Source organism: Ambystoma mexicanum, chromosome 8 (assembly GCF_040938575.1).
Source record: "Ambystoma mexicanum isolate Mex_15411 chromosome 8, UKY_AmexF1_1, whole genome shotgun sequence".
Lineage (NCBI taxonomy): Eukaryota > Metazoa > Chordata > Amphibia > Caudata > Ambystomatidae > Ambystoma > Ambystoma mexicanum.
Window position 1 is genome coordinate 779,348,938 of NC_090929.1, and position 13,804 is coordinate 779,362,741.

Below are 13,804 nucleotides of genomic sequence, written 5' to 3' on the forward strand. Positions count from 1 at the left end.
TGGGGCATCGTTTAATAGCATCCGAGCACAGGTTTGGGATGCACTGCAGAGAACCTTCCCGATACCCCTGATTTACATTTCATAATGCAATGCGCCATGGGGGATGAGGAAGATGCTGCGCAGTTCATTCTTCGGGTCCAAGAGATGTGGCGCGCAGAGACGAGCAAAAACAAAGAGGTGATGGCTGGAAGGTTTTGAATGAATCTTAACCTCTGGCATTGCTCTGGGCAACCCTCCAGACCACCATTCTTCACCTGCCAAGCCATTACAGAAAGGGAAAGACCATATGAAAATCAGACTTGGTCCCACCCCAAAAAAAGGGGCAGTCCAGCCTGAACTGCTAGGTCACATCCCATCTGCACGAAACCACAAGCATCCCCAAACATGTTTCAGCCTTGTTGGGCCTCATCAGTGAGGAGTAGCTTGGGTCTCTAGGCCCAGCAGGCATGGTACCCATGTCTGGGCATACCCGTCCCACTCAGGATGACAAATCAAAAACAAAGAGGTGATGCTGGAAGGTTTAGAATGAATCTTAACCTCTGCCATTGCTCTAGGCAACCCTGACGGGCACCACGTGGACCAGTCAGTCTCCATATTTTATTTCATCATCAAAGGAGACCCCCAAACGAAGCACAGAAGGCCCTCGACAAGATAGCGGGGATAGAAGCAAAGGGCTGGCCCAAGATTCCGAGTATTATAGTACATCATTGTAGGAGGATCAAAGAAAGAGAAAAAGAAACTATTCAGAGGCGTGGGAGGTGAACAACAATATATGGGACCCCAATGGCAAGGAAGACCGGCAAGGACGAGGTGGGTTCCAAGGGCAGACGGGAGGAGGATATGGAGGACAAGGCCCCAGAGGGGGGAAATAAGGGCAATGCTGGTCCTGTGGGAGGTGAGGGCACTTTTCAAAGGAATGCGTAGCAGGCAGGGAGGAAACTATCAATACAACCAGCCCTATTACAGCCCACCTCAGTATGCACACACGCACCTGGGAAGCCCACACGGTTTCCCCAAGGGGCGTTCAAAGCACCCCCGCAGCACCCACAGTCACCCCCTCCACCGCCTGGCTATAACACCCTCCGTCACCCCTCCTATACAACACAAGCACCACATATTCGCCCCGATCAGCAGGCCCAACAAAATAACCCTTTCGCAACCACCCCAAAGCCAGCACCTTACCAGGGATATTTGTGCTCAGTGAGAATATCTTTTTCTGTCCGGGGACGGACACTTATCCCGACTAGGACAGCACAAAGAGAGCACTTGCGTGTCGGTCATATTCACTACCCTGCATCCAGAAGAGGAACCACTGGTGGGAGCAGAGATAGGGAACAAACAGTTCATCTTCATGGTGGACTCGGGGGCGGAAAATGCATGCATATGCGAAGGTGATTTTCCGTTATCTGGCCAAACTCTCAAAACACAAGGGTTCTCTGGCGCTGTGGTCACGGTTCCGTATACAGAAGATTTGGATGTCAAGATAGGGGTAAAAACAGTACGAGCACCCCTACTCTATTACGAAAGTTCCCCAGTCAATTTTCTGGGATGAGATTTACTCAGTAAGCTAAACATGACCATATGATTCACCGACAGAGGAATTATTTGCTCCACCCCAGGCATGTGCTCCCTCAGAGCAATGATGTTGATACACACCATGGCCAATGAACTAAAGGTGAGAGGAACACCAGTAAATCCCGACATGTTCGTGTACGGGATAATGGTATTGGCGATCATCCTGTGCTGGCCCCGGCTCTACCCCTATCCCCCATAACGCTCACAGAGGCCCAGGTGGAGCGTGCGTAGGCACACTAGAAGCTGGACAAGGCCCTGGGCCCAGATAGAGTTCAGATAGATTTTTTCAGGAATGAGTCTTCAATATGGATGCCCTATTTGACCAAGTTATATAACGCTGTGTTGGCCAGCACCATGGTTACGGGGTCTTGGACTGGGGATGAAATAGTCCCAATACATAAAAAGGGTGCGCGCAATCACCCGGTCAACTTTAGACCGATTTTCTTGCTGGAAGCTGGGGGGGGTGAGACGTTTGCCAGGTCACTTTTATTCCACTTGGATGAGTGGGTATTGAGCTCCGGTGTAATTGATCATCGCCAGGCGGGATTTTGTGAGGGCCTGAGCACGATAGTCCAAAGTCTTTGGCTGCGCTTGATCTGGGAAAAGTATTCTGTTCTGAGAAAGGTCAGTGTCTATGCCGTGTTTGTGGACCTCTGCACAGCTTTTGATACGGTCACATGGGCACGTTTGTGGAAGGTCCTGGAGGAGCTTGGGATCCATGTGGTTCCGCTTTCTGCAATTCAGAGTCTTTATACAGAGAAATCGGCGGTGGTCCGCTGGAGCCAAGAGGGAAGCACTTCCCGTAGTATTGCTATACAGAAAGGAGTCAGTTAAGGATGTGTGTTGGCGCCAAGGCTGTTCTGCATTTTCATTAAGTTTTGAAGAGATTGTTGGCTGCCCAGACTGACGCCCCTTTGCTAGCAGGCAACAAGTTTCATGCATTGTTGTTTACTGATGATGCTGTGCTCTTCTCTCTCACGTCGGTGTGTACAAACAACTGGAGATTTGTGTGTCTTTCGCAAAGAAGAATGGGCTTGCCTTGAATATCACAAAAACCAAGGCTATGATCTTCAATGCCAATTCCAAGGAGAAGCACAAGCTCTTATCTCTCTTTGTAGAAAGGGGTGCAATTGAGCAGGTTCAGTCTTATGATTATCTAAATCTGAGAGTTATGGCATCATGCAGTTGGAAAATGCAGGTTAATAAGGCCAACCTCACCTTGGCTAGATATAGCGGGGCCCTCACTAGATTCACCAACGAACATGGGAATAGGGCAGTGCGGGTCTCGCTGGAGGCCTACAGAGTACAAACACATCAGGCAGCATTGTTTGGGATGGAACTCTGGGGGCACGTGGAGACCAAGTCCCTTGCAGTGACTGAGATAACATTTCTGAAGAATATCCTTGGGTTGCCCACTGCTGCCCGAACATCCCAGTGCTTTTTGAAACTGGATTGGATGGGTTTGAGATGATCTGTAAGTTACAACCGGTCCTTTACTGGGCTCGCCTCTGGTCTAATCCTCACCTTCGTAAATACAAAGAGGCAGTTAAGATGTTTTGTCCAGCAGGGGGGCAGCTCCTTAAAGTGAGCTGCCCATGTGAAAGGATATCTCAGTTTGCTGGGTTTGGAGGATTACTGGTCAAATCCCTCAATCATCACACCGGTTGCAAAGGAAGCAATCAAGAGCGCAGCAGCAGCAAAGGCGCGGGTGGACATCCAGGGAAGATCTAGGGCTTCTGAGCAAGCTGGCCGGATATATTTCAATAAAGACGCGGGCAGGCTGCGAAGAATATCTGGACTATGTCTCGCCCAGGTGGGAAAGAGCATTATATTTAAAGTTCTGCATTGGAATCTTGCTGACTTCTGTATTTCGGCATAGATGGAATATTGCTGTTTCTGTGTTATGTATCCTTTGTGGTGAGTCTGAAGGGACAGTACAAAACCATTTGTTACTCTGTCCGGCCACCATGCCTCTGAGGAAGCGCTCCCTGAAGCCTCTGTTCTTAAGCCGTGGATGTAGGTCCCTAACTGGTGCTATGGCAATTTGCCTGGATGCCTGAGATAAGGAGGCTGTGCTTGCCACTTCAAGTTAACTGAGCTGGGCAAGAAACATTTATATGAGTAATATTGCTGAACAGTGCTATGGGATAAAGACATCTTTCTGTACGAGCTGCTATTTTCTGTATAATGTTGATCTGTTTTTATTTGGTTTTAAGGTAAAGCACTGATTGCGTAATTTTAGTGGAGTAATTATGAGCTAAGCGATTGTGACGATGTAACTAATGTGTTTTTTAACTGTTCGATGAACTGCTTTTATGACTATTTTGTCGAAATAAAGCAATAAAAGTAAAAGTAGAATGGTATGGCTAGTGCAGTACCCGGGCTCAGAGGAAGGAGTGGAGGGTGCCATCAGACTTTGTGTTGCGCCCTGTAGCTGCCCCAAGATGATTACTGACACAATCCTGTCCTTAGATTTGGAAGGGGTGCAAGTGTCGGCAAAGAGAATAGTAGCAATAGGGATGGACATGCATGGATGCGAACGGCGCACTGTGTTGTGCATTGACCCAAATATACCATTACTTGAGCTAACTGACGAAGAATTGTTCACTGATGACAACAACGAAAGGGAAATTGTGTTAGAACTAAGCATCCCCTGTGAGATCATGGTACAGTACAGAAAGGTGCCAAGTCCCCTCAGGGCTATCGTCAGCACACTGCTTTCTTTCTATGACACAGAAATGCAACAAGTGCCTCCCCGGCGGGGAGGCACTTGTTGCAAGTCTGCCTTTACTTCATTTCCTTCTGCTAGATTGCTCATTGACTTCCTTTTCGCTGGATATTTCTGTTCTTGTCTTCTCATGTGTTTTATGTAATCCCTTTGTACAGAGCTTGCCTGTTGGTTTCCGGCAGGCAACCTCTGCCCCTTCCTTTGTCGCGTTTTCAGTGTTACAGACACCCACTGCTGTTGTTCCCAGCCATGAGCATACAGCGTGGGCCTCTGTTATAGCAATCTGTGCAGAAGGCTGGAGTTTCCTAAGGTTCGTGGAACACTCTTTCCCATTTCAGCATACACCCCAAGAGGGAATCAGGTTTGTTTGTACCTTTGTATCTTTTGCCCCTTTTGGCTCACAGCTACTATTTCCTACTCTTCTTTCTTGTTGAACTTCCTGCTGTATGTGTTTATCTGCTACCTTACCTCAGCACAGCCACCCAAACCCTACTTGGGTACCCTGTACCACTCTTGACAGAGTGCCATTCCTGACAGAATGCAAGACCAAAAAGATTATTGTTCCATAGGCAGGAAGGGCACACACAGACCAAAGATGCTTTATTTTCGGTTCAAGAAACCTCTGCAAAAATCTAAAGTTTTCTTAAGGACTGCAAACAAAAACCATAGTTTAAAAGACAGACTCGCCCTAGTAAACAAAGGTTTACAAGCACAGTACTACACTCACTGGCTCACTGACCCTTCCATGTGTAACTACTATGACATTTGCAACTATGATCCGCAGTCTCTATCTATAGAAGAGCTACAGCAAGAAAATGAATTCCTGCAGATTTAGTTAGCCCAACCAGTGGAAAACACTCATGCGGTTTCTGGCATTTCTTCTGACACTACATTCGACATTCAGCCGGTACACGAACCTTGTATTCCTTTATCCCAGGCTACCCTGTCTCAGGACCAATGTCGTAACACTGCTACAGCCAAGGATATTGCACTCATTGGGGCAGACTCTCAACCAGAGTACGCTGTTGCCAAAGTGATATGCTCAAGATCAGCTTGGCAAGCTACACAACCTCCTCTGACTGCTGTAAACACTCATTTAACCGGACAAGCCATTCAGTATCCTGAGGTTAGTGCAGCTGGTACTGGGTACAAAAGACCAATACTGACCATCGGTTGTCTTAATGCTTCCCCAGTAACTACTAACCATGATAACTCTGAGGTCAGTCTTCCTATTGCAACACTCGAATTTTCTGCTGCACCAGATTCTGAAGCTGTAGAACAGGCTAATGGAACATACCTGTCACAAGAACAACTCTTAAGCCTTAAAAGACAAACCGAAGACCTCTATGATTAATTTGTCTATCTGCATTATAGGAATCTAGCTAAGGGACACAATTTACCAGACCATCTGACACTATGTCCAACACCCGACATTCTGTCTTTAGAGTTTAACAGATTAAGGCCTGTACTGGTAACACAGAAGAGGATACAGACTTATACAGAGCAGTTGGAAGACCTGAACTTGGCATATACATACCAGTTAAAGCTTGACACCGCTCATTCACTTGCTAGCCACAGTAACACAGGCTGTCGGTCAGATAGTGAAGAATGGACTCCTCCAGTGGGCCAGATCGCTCACACGGCCATTACACCAAAGATCAAGTGTAATAATCTGACTGGACATTCCGCTGAGTCAAAGGATTGTTCCATTCTTGCCCTTGATGTCAGTCCTTTACTCCCACTTACAGCCTTTACTGAAGTGACCAGATCTGAGATGTATTCTGCTTCTATGAACATTGGCACTCCTGACCAGGAGTCAGATCCTGAAAAATACCCAGTACCTGTCTGGAATCCAACTTTGCCTACTGTCAATACCCCAGATCCATGTATCAACTTGGGCACACAAGACTTAGCAGGCCAGCCTTTGGAAGGCTTACCCTTTCCTGGTCCTACATCCACCATGCTACTTGTTACAAGATCTGCTAGCCCTATCTCTGCTGCTCCCCCTGCTAGTACTCCTGAATCTGCTACTGATGCCTCATCTCAGATCACTCCTACTGCAGTCGAAGCACCCCCTTCGTCTCTGCCTGCAAGGACAGTACCTGTTGCTAAGCCAGTTAAAAGTTCTCCTATTAAGGCTACAGCTCCGGTAGATCCTGTTGGTTCCTCTGCAGCACCTAAAATACCAGTCACAACACCATCAGTCTCAGTTGCGTCCCTGTCGGCTGGTGCTCCTGTGACACCTATACTTCCACCTGTTACAGCATCTGAACTTCCTACTGCCATTCCTGATCTTCCTGCAACTCATGGTGTTCCTGCAACATTTGTTACTCCTGAAGTCTCTGTCGCAAATCTTCATGTTGCCATTGCTGCTACTGACTATTTGGACGACCGTCCTAGAGCAACCAATTCAGCTGAATCTCTGGTTCCACCTTTCAGCACTGTACCATTGCCAGTCCCAAGGAAGACCACTTCTTTCAAAGCAATATATGCCATGGAATCTGCAGCACATCTCCACAGTTCCTCAGTTCATGAACGCACTGTTGGGTTTTTGGTCCCTAAGAAGTTGTCTTTTCTGAATTATACCTCAAAGGTTCAAAACATTGGTAATGTCTCCTCCCTTCAAGACTCTCACCTTGCAGCATTAAACAGTTTTTGGTGCTTCATGATGTGCCTTTTTGGTATAAAACTCTCTCGTGGTGTGACAGGCCTTGGACATTCTCTTCTTGTTGGTCAGTCTTCAGGGGGACTGGAGAGGGGCATGGAGAGGGGCATACTGTCATGCCCGCGCTGCTGGCGCACGCATTGGCAACCATCATGGACTACTTGGTACTCATTTATCCTCCTAATACTCCTTGAACAACTCCTTTTCACGCCTTGGTCTTTTATTTCCATTTGCTCAACTTTGGTTCTTTCTTATTTTATTCAATTAACTACATTTACCATAATGCACCTGGCTGCAGTCCTCAATTCCTGGCTATTCTCATTCATCGTTATTGGGACCACAATCTCCAGAAACCCTAGCGGCCAGTGCTGCTTCCACCTCCTCAGGACCAGAGAGGGAGGAGGCAGATTGTCTTCAGGTGTGCTGCTACAGGTGCTGTCAATTAGCCTGCCTCAGAACAGGGCAGGGCTGTATATAAGCAGCTGCCTGCAGGAGCACAGTGTCTTGCATCTTGAGTTCTCCCCGCTCCTGTTTGCCTTGACCCTTTACTTTGTATGCTGTTCCTGTTGCTGTATTATCCTGTTTTGTTCCAGTGCCCTTTCCGGGCTCCCTGCCTTGCAGCCGATCACGCTCCGCTGCCTTCTACCTACAGCCCTTGTCCTCTGGGCTTCCTGCCTTGCAGCCTATTACAGTCCTCTGCAGCCCTCTACAGTCAGCAGCCCTGCTCCTCTGGGCTCACTCCTTGCTGCCCTGCTCCTCTGGGCTCCTTGCTCTGCAGCCTGCCTCACTCCGGCTGCCTACAGTCCTTGTCCTCTGGGCTCCCTGCCCTGCAGCCTACCTCACTCCGGCTGCCTACAGTCCCAGTCCTCTGCAGCCCACCTTGCAGCCTGCCTCACTCCGGTTGCCTACAATCCTTGTCCTCTGGGCTCCCTGCCCTGCAGCCTGCCTCACTCCGGCTGCCTACCGTCCTTGTCCTCTGGGCTCCCTGCCCTGCAGCCTGCCTCACTCCGGCTGCCTACAGCCTTTGTCCTCTGGGCTCCCTACCGTGCAGCTTGCAACCTTCTGCTGTCTCCAAGCCCTTGTTCCCTGGGCTCCCTACCTTGCAGCCTGCACCTCTTCGCTGCCTACAGCCCTGCTCCTCTGGGCTCCCTACCTAGTGGCCCTAGTACCTTTTGGGCTCTCTGTCTGTCGCCTACTACTAATCACTCTCTGTCCTGTTCTTCTGGACTCCCTGCCTTTCAGCCTACTACAGTCCTCTGCAGTCCAATACAGTTTGCCTGCACCTAGTGCCACTCTTGACTGAAGACCTGCTTCCTACTTTGCAGCCTTCTGTTTTCCTGACTGCTGCTCCTTGTTCTCTTCCTTGAGTCCGCTGTACTCCACCTTAGGTTATCTATTTCAGTCTAACTGCCTTTACTTCATTTCCTTCTGCTAGATTGCTCATTGACTTCCTTTTCGCTGGATATTTCTGTTCTTGTCTTCTCATGTGTTTTATGTAATCCCTTTGTACAGAGCTTGCCTGTTGGTTTCCGGCAGGCAACCTCTGCCCCTTCCTTTGTCGCGTTTTCAGTGTTACAGACACCCACTGCTGTTGTTCCCAGCCATGAGCATACAGCGTGGGCCTCTGTTATAGCAATCTGTGCAGAAGGCTGGAGTTTCCTAAGGTTCGTGGAACACTCTTTCCCATTTCAGCATACACCCCAAGAGGGAATCAGGTTTGTTTGTACCTTTGTATCTTTTGCCCCTTTTGGCTCACAGCTACTATTTCCTACTCTTCTTTCTTGTTGAACTTCCTGCTGTATGTGCTTATCTGCTACCTTACCTCAGCACAGCCACCCAAACCCTACTTGGGTACCCTGTACCACTCTTGACAGAGTGCCATTCCTGACAGAAAGGCACTGTGGGGGCCAACCACATGAGGACTCCCCTTGCATAATTAGAGTACATCGATCCGTACCCTTTCCCTCCCCATTTTTTCAGTACTTGTGATTGTTTCGCTGGTGTCAAATGCGTCTCTTACAGTAGGGCGATCTGAATCCATTTACGACGCAGGTGCGCAGCCACTCTTATCCTCTTGACATAGTTATTTAGTCCTCTCACATTCCAGGAGGAGATTTTAAGTGTTTCTGCCATCGGGTGTCTCCACATCTCCCATCATACTCCCACTCCCTCTGGATAGCTCCCACTTACTCGCCCCATATCCAACTAATTTATGGGTTTATGCCATACTTCCACTTACGTGATTAATAATGCTGTGTTGTAACTTGAACAAACGTTCCCCAACATAAACTTTAACATACCACCCACCGGGGACTCCCCATAGAGGCCCAACCACCATTTGTCCCCTGCTCTCCTCAGGATGTGGTGATTGGGTACTAGCAAAGGAGCACAACAGAACTCCCGGACCCATTGGGTGAGGGTAAAAGACGTGGAGGTGGAAATTACAGTCACTGTACTCTTCCCAACAGTTCTAGTCAGAGGTTTTTCTGTCTTGATAAAGTCTTGTATCTGGAGTTCCTGGGTCCTCCACCATTGTTTGTATATCTGGGTCGTGCATACAATGTCAAGTATTTATCCTGATGTTACTTTTACCCTGTTGGCACCTCCGATGTCTTCTTTTCCCTCTGGCATCTGCTCCAAGCGATGTTTGTCCACCCAGGCATTCACTTCTTCCGGTGTTCGAAAAAGTACTTTATGCCCTGGCGTCAGAGTCTTTCTGTTGTCAGAACTAATTGGCCTCTTCTCCTCTGGACCTGAATAGTATAGTGTGGGTAGATCAACAGTAATGCTGATTCCCAGAGGATCTCACCCCCAGACAAGGAAAAGGTCAGGATCTTCCCGGTAATTTAAAATGTTTGCTATAATGGGACGTCGGGGTGCTCCTAGGGACTGGGGGTTCTTGTTAGTTCCCTGTGGGCTCTTTCCATTGTGAACCCCTGCGGACCTATTTCCGGTAGCAGCATGTTTTCAATGTAGGTGGTGGGGTCTCCACCCTCTGCCCCCTCACGGAGCCCCAGGATTCTGACATTGCTTCTCCTCGCCATTCCTTTTGCGTCCTCTGCCCTGTCTTGTAGCATCCGGACTCTTGCCATTAAATCTTGGGCTGTTTCTCGCAATTACTTTGTGGAGACTGAAACTTCCTCCAATTTCTGTTCTGTTTCACCCACTCTACCAGCTAGGTTGCGTACGTCTTGACGCAGGAGGTTCATATAATTTTTTACTTCTCCGATGCATGTCTCCATGGACGCTTGCAGAGCCGCTATTGCCTCTAGGATTTTGTTGTCAGTGTTGTCTCGCTGAATTTCCTGCTCCTTTCCCTGTAGGTGTTCATCCGAGGCTTTGGGATCAAGTCTCTGGTCGCCTTTTTTGGCAAAAATTTCCATCGTTATTTGTATCGGCTGCACTGCCATCCTTTTTCTCCCTCCTTCCGGCATCTGACTCACTTGTGCTTTGTCGGTGCATATAAGATCAAATCGGGTGGAGGTATTGCTTCCTTAAATCCCTGGGCAACCTTGACACTTATAGCAGGACTGTATGCCGGTTCTGCCATCCGGCTTTACTCCATACGTAGTTTGCCGTGCACTACAGCTCAAGGTGGTCTCTTCTGTGAGGCTGTGCCCTTAATGATTGTTGCACTAAGACTCCCTTTGTTGTGGTGTGGAGGTAGTCCCTTATGCCTCCGTCTCGGAGCGGCTCTGTGTTAGACACCCACTAGTTTCAGCGTGAGTTTGATTATGCCCCTGCTGCTTTGCCGTTGTTCCTTCTTACCAGACGTGTCTGAACTCCTCTGCTGTTCAGGGCATATTGAATAATATATTTATATATATATATATATATTTAAGGGCGTCTCTCGCTGTGGGACCACAAATTGCGCTGCAACTTTTGCTGGTCCACTATTGTCTTTGTTATCGCTCCCAGGGTGCCCAGGGGAACACTGGAGGCAGGCAGCTGTAAACTGCTCCTAGCCATTCCCTGTAATCAGTACTCTAGAGCACTGTTAGTGGCTGAATGGAGGGGGTCTCCAGCAGCCTCACCCAATCTGAGCTGCCCTCTGCTTGCCGATCAACGGCTCTTTGTTGGAGCCTGGGCAGGGGGTATTGCGGTTTCTTACCTCCTCCGCCGTCCACTCTTCACAGTACTCCTTGCAGTCCGGGGTCAGCGCTTACCTTCCTCATTAATGTGCTAGCGTTTTTCTTTGGCCTCCGATCTGTCCTGCCTAGCTCCGGGAGGCTCTTCATGAAGGGTTTATTCTGCAGCTTTTCTTTCCTGCGAAGTCGCACAGGCCTTTTTGTTGGCAGTTGTCTCCATCCCGACTCTGCTGATTTCTCCTCTTCCCGACAGCCAATTCCACCTAGAAAATGATATGGAGAGTGCTGCTTCTGTTGCTGAGTATAATTGTACAAATGAGGGTTTCTAGAATCTATTTGACTGGATCAGGTGGGGAGCTCACATGGAACACGTCTTGCTCACATTGCAGCTAGCCACGCCCCTCTCAAAAAATCTTCACATTTATGTTTCCTTTTTTTCTTGTTCACTTTCATTTAATTCTCTTTTTTGGAAGTTTGTGCAAATAAAAATAGTTGTTTTTATTTTCAGTTTTGAATAACAAGTTTGATTGCAAACTATACATATACCCTGACAAAACCTTACACATAGAAAATACAATAAATAGCAATCAGTGCAGTACAATAATTCACCTCTTATATATAGCAATTTCAAAATTCCCGATTTCTGTTTAAAACTAGAACCCTAAACAACCAAGTCCTTATAAATAAAAATACGAAGCACAATAAATAATACATTTGTTGTTTTGTTATATGCCTTTGTTCACTTCAGTTGATTCGTTGGAATGTGGACTGGGTGCTTACAATGTCTAAAACAAATACCTTTGATAGGTAATTTTGACAATGCAGACAAATGAAGGGATTGGGGAGACGAAATGGCAGGCCAGACGAATTCTAAAATATACAGTGATGCGCAAACACATGAAGGCAAACACAAGGGTGCACTCATCGAGTTACCCACGCATGCCTGTACATACATGGTTGTACAGAAAAAGCGCGCATCTAGGGGTGCACACACAGAGATGCCACAGAGCGATGTACAACATGCTTACAAGATACTTACCGAGGAATCCCTAATGCCCATACTGGAGTACAGTTAGCAATTAGCTCTTGGGCATCTGATTATTATTTGAATAGTTGTGAAGTTTTCCCTAGCAGTTTTTTAAATTTATTTTATTTAACGCAGTAGCAGACATGCTACTTTAAGGCTAAGCAGAGTTATTATGAAAAAGTAATTCACAACAATGCATCTTGAGAGTTGTCTTTTCGGGAGTCAAGTAATAAAGCATTGGGTATTAGACATTGTCACATATTTTACTGTTCTTCATACAATTTCGACAGGTAATCCTGGAATGGACCCCAAATGTCCTTTGGTCTGCAGCTGGGCACAGCCATTGCAATATAGCCTTCCTCCCTCTCATTAGCATATGCTAATTCCCTGAGCCATTCAGCCACACTGGCGGCCGCTTTGGATTTCCAGTATTTCAATATGCATTCCTTAGCTATCAAGCAACCCAAATTAATAGGTCTGCGGATCTTTACCTTAACCATTCCAATATCTCCCAGCAAGTACTTAGGGGGCGGGAGTGTTGGGGATATTCCAGTGATGTTGGACAAGGCATCGGCCACCTCTTGCCAGAATTGGATAATCCGTGGGCAGTTCCAGTACATATGCAGGGAATCTGCAGGAGCCGTACCGCACTTCATACACTCATTGCTAACGTCTGGTGTGAATTTCGTGATATGTGCCGGTGTGTATTGTAACTGATTAAGAATTTAAATTGTCTTAGTCTTAACCTTAACCTTAAGTTACGGGAGATCTCTTTTGGCAGGCGACACCAGCTGACCATTGTTTGTCTTGTATTGTTATACCCAAATCCCTTTCCCATTTCCCCTTGGCTTCATTGGTAGACATTTGATTGGCCTGGCATGTTTTTTCCTTAACTGTTTTTGCATGCATTCCACTATGGCAACCCCACGATTCTTTATATTATTCAAAGCTGCTTTCTCACATTTCAGTCACTGAGGATGCCATGCAGTGGAAACTCTGAATGGAGTCTAATTAAAAAGCAACGTTTTAAAGTTATCTTTTAAAGCCACATGGTTACCAATGCTGTGATCTGAGAGTTGGATTGACTTCCAATGCTGAGGGACAAGCAGAGAAACGGCTCTAACACATGTATGAGTATTTTGCCGAAGAGGGAACAGAAAAGATACGGACTGACATGATGGATTAAGAATATAAGTGAACAGCTTGGAAATGAAAAAAGCAGCAGCCCACAATACATCCCATGGGCCAGACAAAATGATTTCAATTCCACACTTCATTCCAATCTTGTAGATGAGTTGCAATTGGGTCAGGGGCTTACCAAGAAGACACAAAATAAAAGGCATTCCTGTAGTTAGCACAAAATAAGAAAATCATAGTAACTGTGGAAAGTCGTCATACTTGATTGTGAAATGGTAAGCTTTTTGTAACGGTTTGAGAAGGAAAGGCAGGCTAAAACTACAGATTCTCTTTGTGATACCAGTGAGAGCTCATTGTTGAGATTAACACCAAGATTGTTTTAATCTCCCAAGGATGTAAAAAAGAGGTCCATCACAAAAAGCTGAAAAGCTTGGCTTCAACGTTGTCACTGCGCCTAATAACCCTGGCATTCATGTTATTGGTGCTAGGTTTGAGCAGGCTAGGCTAACAGAGTCCTGAAACATATGGTCCCCATGAAGCCTGTGAAAGAACAGTCACTGCATACAGTCGAATATGTTCCTTCA

General features: G+C 47.0%; 1 protein-coding gene across 1 annotated transcript in view; it reads right to left on the reverse strand.

The window, feature by feature from the left end:
• Positions 1-13,804, reverse strand: part of LOC138472439 (hexokinase HKDC1-like) — a 1,340,644-nt gene that overhangs the window by 872,516 nt on the left and 454,324 nt on the right. The window lies entirely within an intron of this gene.